The sequence below is a fragment of the Rhinolophus ferrumequinum genome, chromosome 14 (assembly GCF_004115265.2).
Source record: "Rhinolophus ferrumequinum isolate MPI-CBG mRhiFer1 chromosome 14, mRhiFer1_v1.p, whole genome shotgun sequence".
NCBI lineage: Eukaryota > Metazoa > Chordata > Mammalia > Chiroptera > Rhinolophidae > Rhinolophus > Rhinolophus ferrumequinum.
The window spans coordinates 11179477-11195404 of record NC_046297.1 but is presented as its reverse complement, the minus strand read 5'-3'; the positions used below and the strand labels follow the sequence as shown (position 1 = coordinate 11195404).

General features: G+C 40.6%; 1 protein-coding gene across 5 annotated transcripts in view; it reads right to left on the bottom strand.

Annotated features, from left to right (window-relative positions):
- The window catches only part of NCOA2 (nuclear receptor coactivator 2), a 255430-nt gene that overhangs the window by 186756 nt on the left and 52746 nt on the right, over positions 1-15928 (bottom strand). The gene's annotated exons all lie outside the window — the stretch shown is intronic.

The window sequence follows — 15928 nt, the reverse complement described above, 5'->3', positions numbered from 1 at the left end:
AACAAAAAACAAAAAACCTCGGCAATGCATATTCAAGACCAGGCACACAACTATTAATCTATATATATGAATAAAAATATGCTTTTCGCATTCAAGTTTTTTTAATCTAAAACATAATTTTTAATTTGCATTTTCCAATTATCAAACTAGATACTCTATCAAAATAATTAAAATCAAAAAGGGGGGAATTAATAGGGCTGACAATATCCACTTGTGATGAGAACGTAAGGCAATTCGAATCCCCACATACTGCTGGGAGGAGTGTAAAGCTCCACACCCCAAAAAACTGATTGACAGGACTTGCAAGAGCTCAGCATGCACTATTCCCAACATCCAGCCATTTCAATCTGGGGTATATATCCAAGAGAAGTGAGCACTACAAAATGTATAAAACTAAAAACACGTATAAAAATGTGCACAGCATCTTCATTCATAATACCCCAAACTAAAAATGACCCAAATGACCATCAACAGGATTAAGCTAAAAATACACAAATTGCAATATATTCATACCAGGGACACCACCCAGCAATGAAAAGTCTAACACTATCAGTACAACATGGTTGACTCTCACAGATGTAATGCTGGGCAAAAGAAGCCTGATACCAAAGAGTACAATCTCTATGATTCAATTTTTCTAAAGTTCAAGAACAAGCAAAACTAATCAAGGGGGGATAGAGAGATCTATCTATGGGGGTCAAGATCAGACTAGCTGTTACCTTCAAGGGGATTCCTTATGGGACGAAGCACACAAGAGAGCCTTCTGGGCTAAAAAATGTTCTCTGTATTGACCTGGGTAGTATTTACAAAAGTGTATACATATTTACACACATATTAAAAATTTATCCAAGTCATATCCACCTTACTGGCTTCCTGACCTTTAATAAGTTATTTAACTTCTCTAAACCTTTTTAACTCCACAGGATGGGGATAATACCTTTGATACAGGCTTGATATTAGGATTACAAAATATTCACACACAAAAATGGTAATTTATATTATTATCTGGTTTCTTATTTGCATCAAACAAGGAACATGGTAAAAGGATTTATGAATGCCATTAGTAAAAAGCAATAGCTGACAGTCATGGAAAACAATCAGACACAAAAAAATTAAATTTGGAGAAGTCTGATGCCATACAGTATAAAAGCAAAAAGCTGAACACAACAACAAAAATGCATGTGCTTTCACAAGAAAAGGGTATACTTTATTTATGTAATCTTAAAAGGCATGAATGTGTACAATATACTGAAGGATTTCCATGAAGTGGTTAGATAAAATAAAAACATTTCTAACACGTGAAGGTTGGTTATCTTAAATTATCTAGAAAAGGCAGTTACGCAATGCAACCAGGTAAGAAATTAATACAGTAATTTTTCTCCTCTAAATAAAAACTTTCAACTATCTAATTTATTTTAAAGCTGCTCACACTCCCATTCACTTATATACAGTCAGCATAGAAAACAGTTCTAACACTAAGGAGGAATTTATTTAAATCCCAAATTGCCCACAGCAGTATAGCTTTTAATTATAAAAAGCAAACTCTATGTTTAAATTACAACTTTAGCACTGGCATTATATTTTTAACATACCATTTCCTGGATTTTCTCTTATGATAATGTTCAAAAGTAAAACTATTATGACCTATAAATCATTCCCGAATATAGAAACAATAACGTAAAGCTTTCTTACTAAAACAAAAGAGAATCTAACTTTTACTGACCAATAACAGAATGCTAAATTAAAGTACCGTGTTTCCCCAAAATAAGACCGGGTCTTATATTAATTTTCGCTCCAAAAGACGCATCAGGACTTATGTTCAAGGGATGTCCTCCTGAAAAATCATGTTAGGGCTTATTTTCCAGTGAGGTCTTATTTTCGGAGAAACAAGGTAAAAAGCTTAAAATAACCTAATGCAATTGAGTACAGCACATAAATAATCACAAAAGATCGTTTCAATCTTCGCATTTTTACTACAACTTATATAGGTCTTCAAATTTATTCTAATTCAAAATTCTAGTTTGCTCAAAGAACTTTAATTTGAAAAACTACTACAACTGTATATATTGTATACAGAGATGATTTCCTTTTTACACTTCTCTTCAGTTCACTAAGAAAATTTATAGCTAAACGTAACTGAGATATTCCTTCCTTAAGCTAAAATGTCTAAAATTACTGCTATGTATTAATTTTTGTCAACTTTTTAAAAGCCTAACACTTTGATGCTGTTTTTACATCTACATGTTTTCCTGTCATTAAACTGCATGCTACTACCGAAACCAAAGTGAAAATCAGACTATCTAAACTTACTTTAAGGTAGGCTTTAATTTTCATTTAAGCTTTATCTTTAAATGCTTACATTTAAATTTTCTAAAGCAAACTCTCATATTCAGTGAGGCAGCAATCAAATATATTGTTAACAAAATCATTAAGATGCTATGGTCCCAGCAAAGACGGTATGAAACACTGCATGTTCATACACACAGACAAGTTAACAGTTTTAAACAATAAGCCATGACTTACATCATGACGTGAATAGAGATACTGACAAGGTTAGGATGTCTCCTTAAGGTCAAAAGGACTTACTTGGATATTCATGTTACAGGAACCCCTTTATTAAGGTTTCAAAACACAACACTTCTGAAAAGCAGTCACTATGCGATGATAGAAGCCATTTTAAGATATATAAATCAACTATTTTACTACAAACACAAGTATATAGTAAACGGGAACTGGAAACAGAAGGGGCTGGGTGGGGATGAAGACTACACAATCGCTTAGAGCTAAAACTGGACGAATACTCCAAATCGTTTTAAATCTCTCGGAATTAAAAAATTGTAAAAATGAGTCCATTTTTTCAGTTAAAAAAACACAACTACATTTGTGTTGGAGCAGAGAATATCTGCGCTAAGTTTAGCCTAGTGTGAATTAAAATGCCTAGATTTGTAAGCATGTTTAAACTATGCTCACTAATTAAAAAGAAAACTACCTACCCTTGAATATGCTTCTCAATACCACAATATATTACAATACAATTCTGAGTCTATTTCAGGAATGCTGATCTAAAACTTTTTCCCAATTTATTTCTAATTCTAGGTGTAACACTGAATCTTTTTCTGTGGAAGTTGATAGAAAATACTGCCAAAATCCCGTTTGACTATTTTAGTCACAAGTTTATTGTTACTGGGTTTTTTTTTGGGGGGGTAGGGGTGGGGGATGGTTAAGAACCCTTATAATGAGTATTAAGGTATATGATATAAGATATGTTACAATTTAAATTTATTTTAAATAACAGCAAATTTTAATGCTTATAGCAAATTAATTTTTTTTTCCATTTTAAATAACTCAAAAGTGACAGCACTTGCTTTGGTGTTCTGAATACGGTTAAGTCTATTTGGTCTTTAAAGATCAAACTCCAAGAGTCCATAGTTCAGACAAACACATGCTTTACAAAAGCTGGGATGTGGTTGCTTAACACAGAGAAGAGTGAAAAGCACTGAAATCATCACATTTTGGAGATGGGGAATAAATGATTTTCATTCACAGAGCAGTGTCTGTACTTTGTAGTTATTACCTCAAATCATCAGAGCAGGTCTGAAACGTAAATATTATTACCTTCATTTTACAAAGAAACAAAGAAAATTAAATAACTTGCCTACAGTCTCACTGCTAGTGGCAAGGCACGGATTCAAACCTAAGATTTCATATTCCAAATCCCATTTCTCTTCCCTCTACCTTTATCCACTTCAGTGTTTGGTTGCAGCATTTATCTAAGAGCTGGTGGGACCAGTCTTCTCCAACTCTTTGCAGGGCGTGTTTTTTTACTAGCTGACTTGAATGAATTAAAAGACTCAAAACCAAACTGCATCAAGTCAGGAATAATCAGAAGCGTTTACAATTACACCGAGGCACATCTTGGGGTGCTGGTGCCACACCAGCCCCAGGCCACCAGGACTACTGGAGTAAAGGGTCTCCTGAACCCTCATGGGGCAAGTATGAGGCAGTAAACACTGCCCTGTCCCCGGGACCGGCCTAGAGGTCAGGCTTCTTGCTCAGCGACAGCAATCACTTGCCTTCTCAGTTAGATTCTTTCACACACAGCCAGACAATATGGATACCCACGTGCAGCAAAACTTCATACAAAATTCCGAAACTGCACAGCACATTTCCTGAAGGGTCGGCAGTGCACCCATGTGCCAAGGCCTGGAGGGCTGAGAGCCACTAGCCTGGGCATTTCTATGGACACAGCCCACAGCGCCAGCAGACTGATGGGGACCATGTGTGCACTGGTCACTGCGGCAGCCCTACAAGCCACCCAGGCCCCTCCATCCGTTTGCTCAAGCCCAGAGTCTTCATGCGGGCCATTTCATGATAATACGCCCCCGGCCTGACCAACACACACACTACTTTCTCAGAGTGGGTAATGTGGTCAGTTATACTATCATGCAATAACTGCTCTGTACATAAATATGCTTATTAATTGTAAATTTTACTTCTTCCTTCCTTTCACCATTTCCTCTATTTCATGTCAATCCTCTCCTCTTTTTGTTCCTGCTGCTACTACCCTAGGCCAGGTCTTCTGAATTCCACAGTTCAATAACCTTTTGACTAACTAGTGTCTCGTCTATGCAATCCATTCTATACAAACTGATCTTTAAAATAGCTTTTATCATGCCAAACTCTGCTCAGACTCTCAACGGCTCTATACTGTAAACTGAGTCCATTTTTAACACCTCTGGGTGACTTTTAAGGCCTCATTTGTTTCCTCTCTATTTATTTATACAACCTTATTTCCTACTTCAGGACACCAGAGAACAAAATCAGCACCTATAATTAAACAAACACAAATCAAAACAAGTCAGCCCTCCTGCTTTCTAACCCTGCATTTGTCACTTGTCACCTTGGCCTCCGATGGTGTCAACTTATCATTCCCACACTAAGACTTTCAATAGCTCCCCATTCCTTATGTAAACAAGGCCAAACTCTTTAATAAGATTAATTCTCCATGATCAGGTTCCAAACTCTCTTTGCTGTCTTGTTCTTCGTATGTACAAACAACATGCATCCTGCTCTCTGCTGACACCAAGCCCGCTGCCTTCCTAGCAGATGTCAGCCCCGCCTTCGCTGCACCTCTGCGCGTCCTAGCGTTTCCCTTGGATCCACATCCCATTATCTCCGCCTCTCATCCTCCCCATCTTGCAAGGTTCTGCTGCTACTTCAAGTTCCTTCCTCGACCCCACTGCTGAGAATTAGATCTCCCTAGTCTGTGTTTCCACAAAACTTTCTTTATGCTGTTTCTCAGATTCTATCCTGTGTTTTAGTTATATTGGTCCACACATCTTATTTCCTCTTTCAGAGCATGAAGCTCTTACGGGCGGGGTTTCTGACTTGATCTTTACATCGGTGCTAACAACCTGTAGCACCTTCCTTGAAATACCCATTACAATAAATACCAATAAATGGACGTCATCTGGCTGGATCCTTTGCAAAGCTATCAGATACCGTATCTGGCAGAGATGCTAAGAAATAGACTAAAAGCAAAACTGACAAAATTAAGATTACCATAAAGTTGAAACTTTAAAAACTGGAGACTGATGACAGCACTTAACGTACACAAGCTGCCCTGGTCAGGTCAGTTACCTCCACCGACAAACCGTGGCCATGTTCTCAGTAGCTGAACACGGTCCACTCATTCCTGTTTCCCTGAGCTCCGCTCACAATGCCCCCTACACTTGCTCACCTCTTTCTTCAACTACCACAATCAGCTTTTTCTGGAATGATATAAACACCTTCACACTGGGACCACAATGTCAGTTCTCTAGAAAGCAGAGCTAAGCCAGCTGCTCTCAAACATGGTAGCGCCAACTACTAATACGTGTCTGTCAAAACAGCCAAACGGATTTTACACTCATCTCAAAGGCTTGTGTTAACTGCAGTAAAATACACATAACATAAAGTTTACCCCTTTTACGTGTGCAGTTCAGTAAAGTGCATTCACATTGCTGCACAACCAATCTGTAGAACCCTCTTCGCCTTGCAAAAGTGAAACCCCATACCCACTCAACTCCACTCCCCTCCTGCCACTGCCAGGCCCCGGCAACCACCATTCCACTTCCTGTCTCTACGGATTTAACTACTCCAGGCACTTCATGCACGTGGCGTCATACAGTATTTGTCTTTCCACTACCGGCTTATTTCACTTAGCACATTGGCCTCAAGATTCGTTCATCCGTTTTGTAGCATGTTAGAATTTCCCTCCTTTTGAAAGCTGAATAGTATTCCATGTATGTACAGTCCAGTTTTTTATCCATTCATCTGTCGAAACACAATTAGTTGCTTCCGTTTTTCGGCTATTATGAATAATGCCGCTATGAACATAGGTGTACAGCTGCAGGGTTTGTCTTGCGATAACTCAGAATCTGTCACTTCACAGGGGTGTGTGGAGGGAGGACGAAGGTCCCCCAAAGGGAAAGGCATCTTACAGAAGCAGCTGAAACTAAGGAGACAAGTGCCCCATACAAATACTGATGGAAACAGGATTACACCCGTATGTGTAAAGGGGCCACGGACCAGCAGAGGCTCACGGAACAATCAGTGCTCAGGGTTAACATCAACTCATGGGGACTTTGGAATCCCTGGTATAGACCCACGACGAACAACATTAAGAGTAACGCCTACGCACGCGCACGCACACCCGTGCACGCGCACGCACACCCGTGCACGCGCACGCACACCCGTGCACGCGCACGCACACCCGTGCACGCGCACGCACACCCGTGCGCACGTGGACACACAGGCCTCCCCGGCACTGCTGAGGACTGTCGCTAATCCTACTCCAATCCCTGCTCCGACTCGTCCTGGCGCATATTACACAAGTCCTTGTCCTTGAGGAAAGCGGCTCCTTTAGCAACAGCACTTGTGAGACTCAATCTGGGGCTCCTATTTCTGTCAGACAACAGGACTGCTTCTCTCCCTCTTCTTCCAGATTCCTAGCTTCTCCCAGGAACTTGAATACAGATTAAGTTCTCATTCTGGGCCCCAGATCTCTAGGAGAAGCGGGTGGAATCCGTTCTCGATCCAGGACAGTTTCTACGGTAGAAGGAGGATTCGTGCAGGGCTCCCAACAAAGCCGGCCAGGGTCCCTCACCATCAGAAGCGGTCACACTGCCTGCCGCCCGAACATCTAGAAGAGCAAGGTGGTAAGAAGTCATTCCTACCAACAAGTCCCTCTCAGGGGCCCTTGTCTGGTCCCCGAAAACATGGGAGGGAGGGCTCTGACAAAAGGCAAGAATTTGGATTCCATGTCTCAAGAAAGAGCTTTCTGGATAGGCAGCAGAGGATTCTGATCAAGAGCATAAACTCGGGAGGCCGACTGCTGAGATTCCAATCGTGGCTCCACAGCTGTGGGCCCTTCGGCAAGGGCCATCTGCAAAATAGAGGGATCATCGTACCCACTCCAGAGTGTTGCTGTCAGGCTTTAAGTAAATGAGTTAATATTCATGAAGCACTTGGAACAATGTGTCTCCCATTGCAAACACTACACGAGCGTCTGTAAAATAAACCGGTAGTTTAAATTCTACAGAAATGACCGATATGGCAAAAGCACAATGACGTCCTGGCACCTCAGTGAGTTTCTAAGTGTGTGCACTCTTTATAGACACATGCATAACCACAGATTAAATTATCCACAACTAAAGTCAGTGAAACTGTATTGCAATGATGCACAACCAGGAAAAAAAAAGCTCCTGAATTGATTTAGGTGCTTTCAGATATTTTAACAAAGAATACAGATATTACACATGAATGTTTCTATTTAGTATTTAAAATGTATTACTTGCTAGCTTCACATTTGTTTATATTCTTAGAATTAGTGAATTCTGCTGAAGCAGAGTGTGGAGAACAAGCTACGTGATTTTCCACACATTGGCAGATATAATAGACAGAAGGGACAAAAAGAAAGACCTTAGGCCAAATTTTTCCAATACTCAAATGCATTCCACTTAATAATACATGTTCAATACCATGTTGTCTCCTCGCATTTTGTGCAAATATTACATTTCAATTATACAAAAACCTTTAATTCAATATGGATCTCTTTCCTTCAATGACAGTAACTTCCAAAGTATAACTGATAAAAAAAGAAAAACGCTCCTGTGATTCCTTTTTCTTAAAAAAATAAATAAACAAAGATTTTTTGGAATGACATTAGGATTTGGGGTATTTTTAAAAGTCTGTGTTATCTTTATTACAGAACTCGGTAATATACCTAATATTTCACATGAAACAACATAACATACAAAAGTAGTTATTCAACCCACTAACTTTTTCTATAAGATTTTTCTGTTTTGACCAACTAATGACATTTAAATTAAGTTCCTTGTAGCTCTGAAATACAAAATATCTGGATTTTTAAAATTTAACCACACCAAAGCAGTCAATTTCAGGATCTTGAAAATTAATATAACGACAGGCAAAACAAAACAGAAAACCCTCAAACAGTCCCGTAAGGCCTGTAGAAGATCAGACCTTCTCCTACTAATAAGTTTTTTAAGTCAATTTTGAAGATTTACTTTTCAGAAAATTCAAAATAATTCTATTCATTATTTCCCTTATGTTTTTGGCTTTAAAATGTTTAATGTTATAACATTTATTTTAGTATATTTTTATTGAAGTATAGTTGACGTACAATATATATGAGTTTCAGGTGTACAACACAGTGATTCAACATTTATATACCTTCTGATGTGCGATCATCACAGTAAGTCTAGTACCCATCTATCACCATAGAGATTGTTGACTGTTTTCCCTGTGCTGTACATTACATCCCCGTGACTTACTTATTTTATAACTGGAAATTTGTACCTCTTAATCCCCTTCACCTTTTTCATCCATCCTCTTACCTCCCCCTCCCTGAAAGTATAAAACTTGCAAGTACTGCTTTGTGTTCTTAAAGTTTAGACCAATTCAAATCAAATGCCTTTCATGTTCAGACTTTTTATGCTTACCACTGCATTATCATCGCTGTGAAGGAAACCCAAATAAGTTAGCTTTGTTCTCTGGTTTACATCTACAAATACATTTTTTATGTGATCATTCTAATACTAAGCTAATGTGACACAACAGGTTCTCGTATGATGAGTTCTGCCAACCTTCTTACATTCTGGAATGCATTAGCTACCTTAGCTGTGCCAGAACACACACTGTAATATTAATACATTATTCTTTCATTCTATTTGTTTTTTTCTTTTAAACATACAGATTTCTCTGTAGCCCAAAATTTACATACTTTTCTCTATTTGCAGTTACACACAGACACACACACCTTACATAGTTAAAAATCACTTCTGTACTATTTTCTAACTAAGCAGCAAAATTCCAAATATGCTTTTTAACACACACAAAATATAAGTAATGCCACTGGATAAAGTACATTAAGATAGTATTTCAGAAATAACAGCCTATAAGCCAATAACCATTAACTTATATTCTATTTCACTACAGGCACTAAGCAGAAAAGATAAATATTTAATATCCTCCTATGGTCAATAAATTTGAATTACTTCAGCAGTCAATACAAATACATTTACATGTATTTAAAGGAAATGCCTATACTTATAACCCCTAACTTAGTAAACAATTTTCAAGGGACAAAGTCAGTAGTAGAACTGAAGTTCACTCAATGCCTCAGATCAAATTATTCCTTTAAAATTTATGTTTCTGTAAATTAAATCAGTGCAAAACTTCTACTTATGTCCTTTCTAGTTCTTAAATTTCATTCTGCCATGTATAACATCCTTCAGGATATCAAAAATAACTAAAACAATGGATGAATCTTTCCTTACCATCTCAAGATGATCTAAAAATTCAAGTAATCAGTGATGATTTATACTGGCACATTAAGATGGGTGACCAATGTGAAATTCTGAGTAGAAAAGGCCCCTATCTTCTCTTTCATTAAAAATCTGAGTCTCATTTGAACTTTTCATTCTAATTCAGGGTTAAGAAAAAGTGACAGAGAAGACATTCAACATGAGTTCCACGAGACAAAATAATCTTCCAAGATAAGCTGACTGTTTGGAACCTGGGACAGTCTCATCTGAGCAGTGTTATGAATGGTTATTAGGTTGCCTCAGACCAGCAAAAAAGCCTTTTTAATCCATATGTTCTATTTGTATAGTACTAGAACACAGTACTAGTTACAGCTCTGTGGAAGCTAAACAGCGTAAGTAAAATCATTTCAATGAGGAAACAGAATCCCCATCAGGGGTGTCATGAACCCACCTGCCCTCCACCTTGTCAAAGGAGGGGCAGAGGACTAGAGGACATGCCCCCCACCCCATGCTGGACGGTAAAGAGGAGACTACTGGGTCTCCCACTGAACGGGGCACACGGGTTCCCATGGGGCCAGCGGGGAGGCACGTTGGGGATGTAGGAAATGTTATAGGAAAGACGATGGGGCAGGGAGAGGTGGGAGCAGGTTTGAAGAGTGGATGAAGACCAGCTCGGGACTGGAAAAGAGTTTGAGGGCAGATAATGACTTGAGAGAAGACAGCCAGGGGTAACGAAGAGTGATGCCAGCGGCGCTAACAAGTGGGCAGTTCTCCGCCAAAGGCCAGTGTGGGGACAGAGCCAGGAGTGCAGTTTCCAGGCTCTCGGCCTCACGTGGAAAGGTGCTGGCTCAGGTAGTAAATGGCCATCCACTGTGATTGCATGGCCATCAGCTGTGGCTAGTTGGATGTCAGCTGTAACCAGCGAGCCATTGGCCACTAATGTAACTACCGGGACTACGCTAGCAGCAAATGGGGGCTAGCAAGAAGATGGTGGCTGAGCTAGCAAGAGCGGATTGCAGCTAGCAAGTGGGGTTGGTTGGTTGTCAGAGAAGTGGACAGCGGGTTGCAGATGGTGTAGCTCCTGCTTCCTGTGTCTCCAACCCAGCCACCAGCGAGACCATAGTGGTATGATTCCCCTATTTATGGCTCCATGGGTGTTCCTTTTTGGCCTCACCATATCCTGCGTTATGTGGGGAGCGGGACCAGAGACCCCGCCTGACACCCTGCATGACAGCCAGCCTCTTTCAACTCACCTCCTCTGCTACCTCTGCCCAGAATTTCACTCCTCTGACCAGCTAGCTACAAAATAGAACATAACCTCTCTTATTTTCCCATTAACAATAAACCCTCTAGATACCTAAGGAGTTTTACTGCTAATACCAAAAACGGAGTGTTAAATGGGCCCTCTTATGCACTGATTAATGGTGAGTCTTTTATGGAGGAAAATGACACTATTCCACGAACTGGGAAAAGCTGCAGAGTGGAGCAAAGATGATGGCTTCTCTCTGGACCAGGGCAGGGAGAGAAGTGGAACTGAAGGGAGGGAAGGCTCCAATAGGGGGAGAACAGAGGAGAGAACTCCCGAAGTGTAGTGTCTTACAAAACAAATCAAGATTATTTAAATCAAGGCTTGATCAGTAACAATTCAAAGGACAAAACGTAGCTCTATAAACACTTTGTCTCAAGAAGACAGTTAATTTATTTAATATAAAATGTGTCTCAAGAGGAGTTAATGTTAACATACTCTTTTCAGCTGCTGATGCCAAAGCTGCAGTTTTATAGTAAATTACAGTGGCCAAGATAATCTACGAGTAATTTACTGCCCAAGTTCTCCAATCACACCTGGAAACATTTAAGCCTGTCATGCCATGTATGTTAATAGTTAGGAAGCAGGGACTACAGATTAACCACATCTGAAAAGTTAAATGATCATTTCATACAACTCCAAAGGATCACAAATAATGCAGTATGGTTACCCCCTACCCTCAAGGGTAAAAAGGCAATGTGTCACATATGGGAATGCAGGCACAAATAATCACTCCAAAGGCCTTCACATGCAGATTTTTCAAAGAATTTGTAAACGTGCAATGCACAGTTTATAAATTCTTTCTCTGCTCAGAAGCTGTCTTCAAATGTAGAAATTAATTTTTCAGCCAGATATTTCAACGCACTTTTTAAAAAGTATACTTAGTGTGGGGACCGAGTCCCAGAGAGCAGTTTCCAGACTCTCGACCTCACGTGGAAAGGTGCTGGCTCGGGTACTAGTGGGCCATCAGCTGTAACCAGTGAGCCCTTAGCCACTGATACAACTGCCGTGGCTAAGCTGGGGGGTGGGTTGGTTGGCAGAGAAGCGGACGGCGAATTGTGCATCCTGTGGCTCCTGCTTCCCGTGTCTCCAACCCAGCCGCCATCGAGCATATAGTGGTGTGACTCCCCTATCCATGGCTCCGTGGGCGTTCCTTTTTGGCCTCACCGTGTCCTGCGTTCTTGTGTGGGGAGCGGGAGCTGAGTCCCTGCATGACACTTAGTGTAATTTTTTTCTCAGAGGACGAAGGGACGTGCACCAAGTGTTGCCCCAGTGTGTACTATCTTCTCTCTTTGGACGTGGGGGGCTACAAAAGCCACTTAGTACAAGAAACAATTAACAGCAGCAGTTTGATAGCAAGTAAACCTTGACTTACAGAAATACGTGTAATTCTTGGACCCATTCCAAGTACCTTGTAAAATCCTATTGAAAGGATGAATCCCTCATAATTTAGATTTGTTTTAGCTGTAAACTCCAAAATGTAGCATACACATTAAATCCCTCTTATAAAGAACCTCAACACCAACTTACTTAACCTAACATGTCCAAATCACCGATTTTTATTATTATTATTCACCAGGACTTGAAAGACATCTGCTCCAACACCCCTGAAAACTTTTAAGTAACTAAGGCAAAAAGAGTCCAGGTGATTTGCCTACGGTCAAACAGTGCCACAGGATGGAGCACAAAGTGACTTCAAGTTCACTGGCCGGCTAGCAGAGGCAGAGCTGAGTGAGGCTCGAGGGCAGTGAGAACCAGGCTTCCTGTGCAGCCAACCTTCTCCGCACACCAAGCTGCAGCTCCCGGTGCCACGAGTCACGTGCAAATAAAAAGAACTATAGTGCTTGCTGTTTTCTCATGAAACGACACTTGTCAGAATCTATGCTATTATATATACTCTGCTCTAATCAAGAAATAATCAACTTACCTGTGTTCCTAAACAAAACTTACCTGGTTTCTTATGACGTTCTGAAGTGTACAGAAATCTAGCCACAGGATCCTAACTGTAAGTGTTTCGTAATGAAATGTTACTGAGGAGTAGAAAGAACCTACTCACATGCAGCTCCATCTTCCAAGCTGCAAAGACGCTGCTTTTCTGGCCACACCATTGCACCTGCCATTCTGACCTGTACAATGATTGTGTAAGAACTGTACAGCCACTGGGCGAAAGTATCAAAGCGCTTGCTAAACATTCCGTATTTCTTCTCTTAACATCCCTATTTATAGAGATAAGCAAACCGAGACTCAGCTTAAGGCTTGTGTCTGCCCTGAGCATGGTAGTTTTCTATTGCTAAAGCTACAATTCTGATGATTGTTGAAATGACTATCAATCTGAACAGGAGTCGCCTTTTTCCTTTACAAAGCTAAACACTGCACCAGGGAAAAAAATTTTATTTATTTTTCAAAATCAGCTACTTTATCATATATATCTATACCCCAAAACTCAACAGGACTAGAAGCTGCAAGCAGGCAGCTGGTTGCCAGCTCAATGCCTAGATTACATTAAGAACTCAAAAAAATCCTGAGAGGGCAGGGAGGGATGGAAGCCACAGAATTAAGACGGGGCTAGCAAGTCCACCTCTGTACCGTTAGGTTGAAGAGAAACCTAACACTTACATATGGTAGCAAATTAATACTTAATAGAATTCCTATGTACATCTATCCGCTGTATTCCCAAATCTTTTATCACAATGGGATTTCGTAAGTTCAATTTGCTGACAGGCGAATGGACAGGTTAAGCAGGAGTTTTCAACTCCAAAAGCATGATTTTAATATTTGCCAATACCATCCCTGTAAAATATACTGGCAAATTCACACTGAATTGGCCTAAAATGGTTTTCTTTAGTGTGAATAAAATTTAATCTCTTCTTTTTAATCACCTTCATTCTACAGATTAAGGGACAAAGATAGCAGGATTCGCTTCTTACATTAATAAATCCATACTGAATTCAGCTTTTATCTTAAAATTTACAATATTATGAGTTATTGAATCTTTTATAAATCCATATTGAATTCACATGCACTTTTATCTTAAAATTTACAATATTGTCATGTGTTATTGAAATCTTTTACTTAGAAGAAATAGGAGAAGGAGGGAGGGAGGAAAGGAAAAAAGGTGAGAGGAAGGGGGCAGACAGAGAGAGAATCAATGTAGCCCTGCTAAAGCAGAGATCAGCGTGTCCACTGAGGCCTCCGGAGTCCCGTCAGGAAAAGGCTGATTTGCTATAAGACAGCACCTGTTAGAAAGGCAGCACCCGTCAGCCCTGCTCCATGACTTGCACACTTGCAGCCGCATCTCTGGAGAGGTTAAGTTTAGCACTTCTGCCCTGTTCATTCATACTGGAGTTCTTCACCTTCTCAGCAGGACAGCATAAGCAGTTTCACTGAGGGAAACTATAAACAACTGTAACCATTTAATTCTTTTCCATCAGTATTTCCTGACTGGCTGTGCTAATTGCTAAGGCAATAAAAAAGAGAAACGGCTAAGAAAACAGTTCCTACCCACTAGGAGTTCATGATCTACTACAAGCAATGGCACAATACAAAGTGAGAAGAAGCGCCGTAGCAAGAACAAGAAAAGCAATCTGCAGGTTTTCACAAAGAAGGGAAGACACCCCCCTTGACAGGCTCCCTTTCACCAAGCAGAGGTGAGGGGCAGGGGAGTCCTTGCAGAACAAACAATTGAGCAAAAACGCAAGAAAGGGGAGTAGAGAGATCACAGGCAGGAATGCAAGTCTGAGCAACAAACCAAGATACGAATGTGTGGGCAGAGGACCTAAAAAGTTCCAGTTTGTACCTATTTGCGAAGGTTCTGGGGAGACCCACATGAAGGAGACTCTGATTACCATGCTTTCGCTAGTGTTATTTCAGTGTGGAAGATAAACTGGACTCAGCCGAAAAGGCAAGGAGACGTTACACCAGTTCAGGCACAAAGTACTGAGGGCTGAGGACAGGTGGTGCAGAGGCACAAGAAGGGCTGTCCCGTCAGCAGGCATCTGGGAGCCGCGGGAAGGCGGCATGAGTCTGGCAGGTGAGCACACGCAGAGGGAAGAGGGAAGAGTCAAAATGACTGATGTTTTGAGTCTGGGTGAGTGACAATGCCAATTAATAGAAACCAGGAAATCTGGAAAATAAACTGGTTTGGGTGGAGGGAAACGAGGAGTTTCACTTTGGTTGTGCTGCATGGAAGGTGTAAACAAGATACCTGGAGAGAAGTGTCTAGCAAGCAGTTTAGAGCTTAGAAGTAAGGTCAGGTTAGGCTGATGATAAATTTGGGAGCCACCTAAATAAAGGTGATGGCAAAAGCTTGGATAAGATCACTAATAAAAAGAGCAGACTGGCATAGAAGAGAGGGATAGAAATGTTTGAAAATGCCTACCTGTGGGAAAGGGAGGATTAAGAGGGTAGAAAAACTAGCAATGGACACACAATATTGGCCAGTGACAGAAAAGAACTCAAGTCATGCTCAGTTCAGTTCAAGAGAAGCTAAATTGGGGGCCTGTGGTATGAGAGCATTATGTTAGAGGAAAAAATGATGAATAAACAGTAATAATCCCTACTTCAAAAATGTGTTATCAAGAAAATCAAGCAAAAAGCCAGTTGCAAGAACTCAGGAGGACATAATTATAGCTACAGACACAGCAGACATTGAGTAATCATAAAAAAAACACGAGGGGGCCAGCCCGGTGGCTCAGGCAGTTGGAGCTCCATGCTCCTAACTCCGAAGGCTACCGGTTCGATTCCCACATGGGCCAGTGGGCTCTCAACCACAAGGTTGACAGTTCAATTCCTC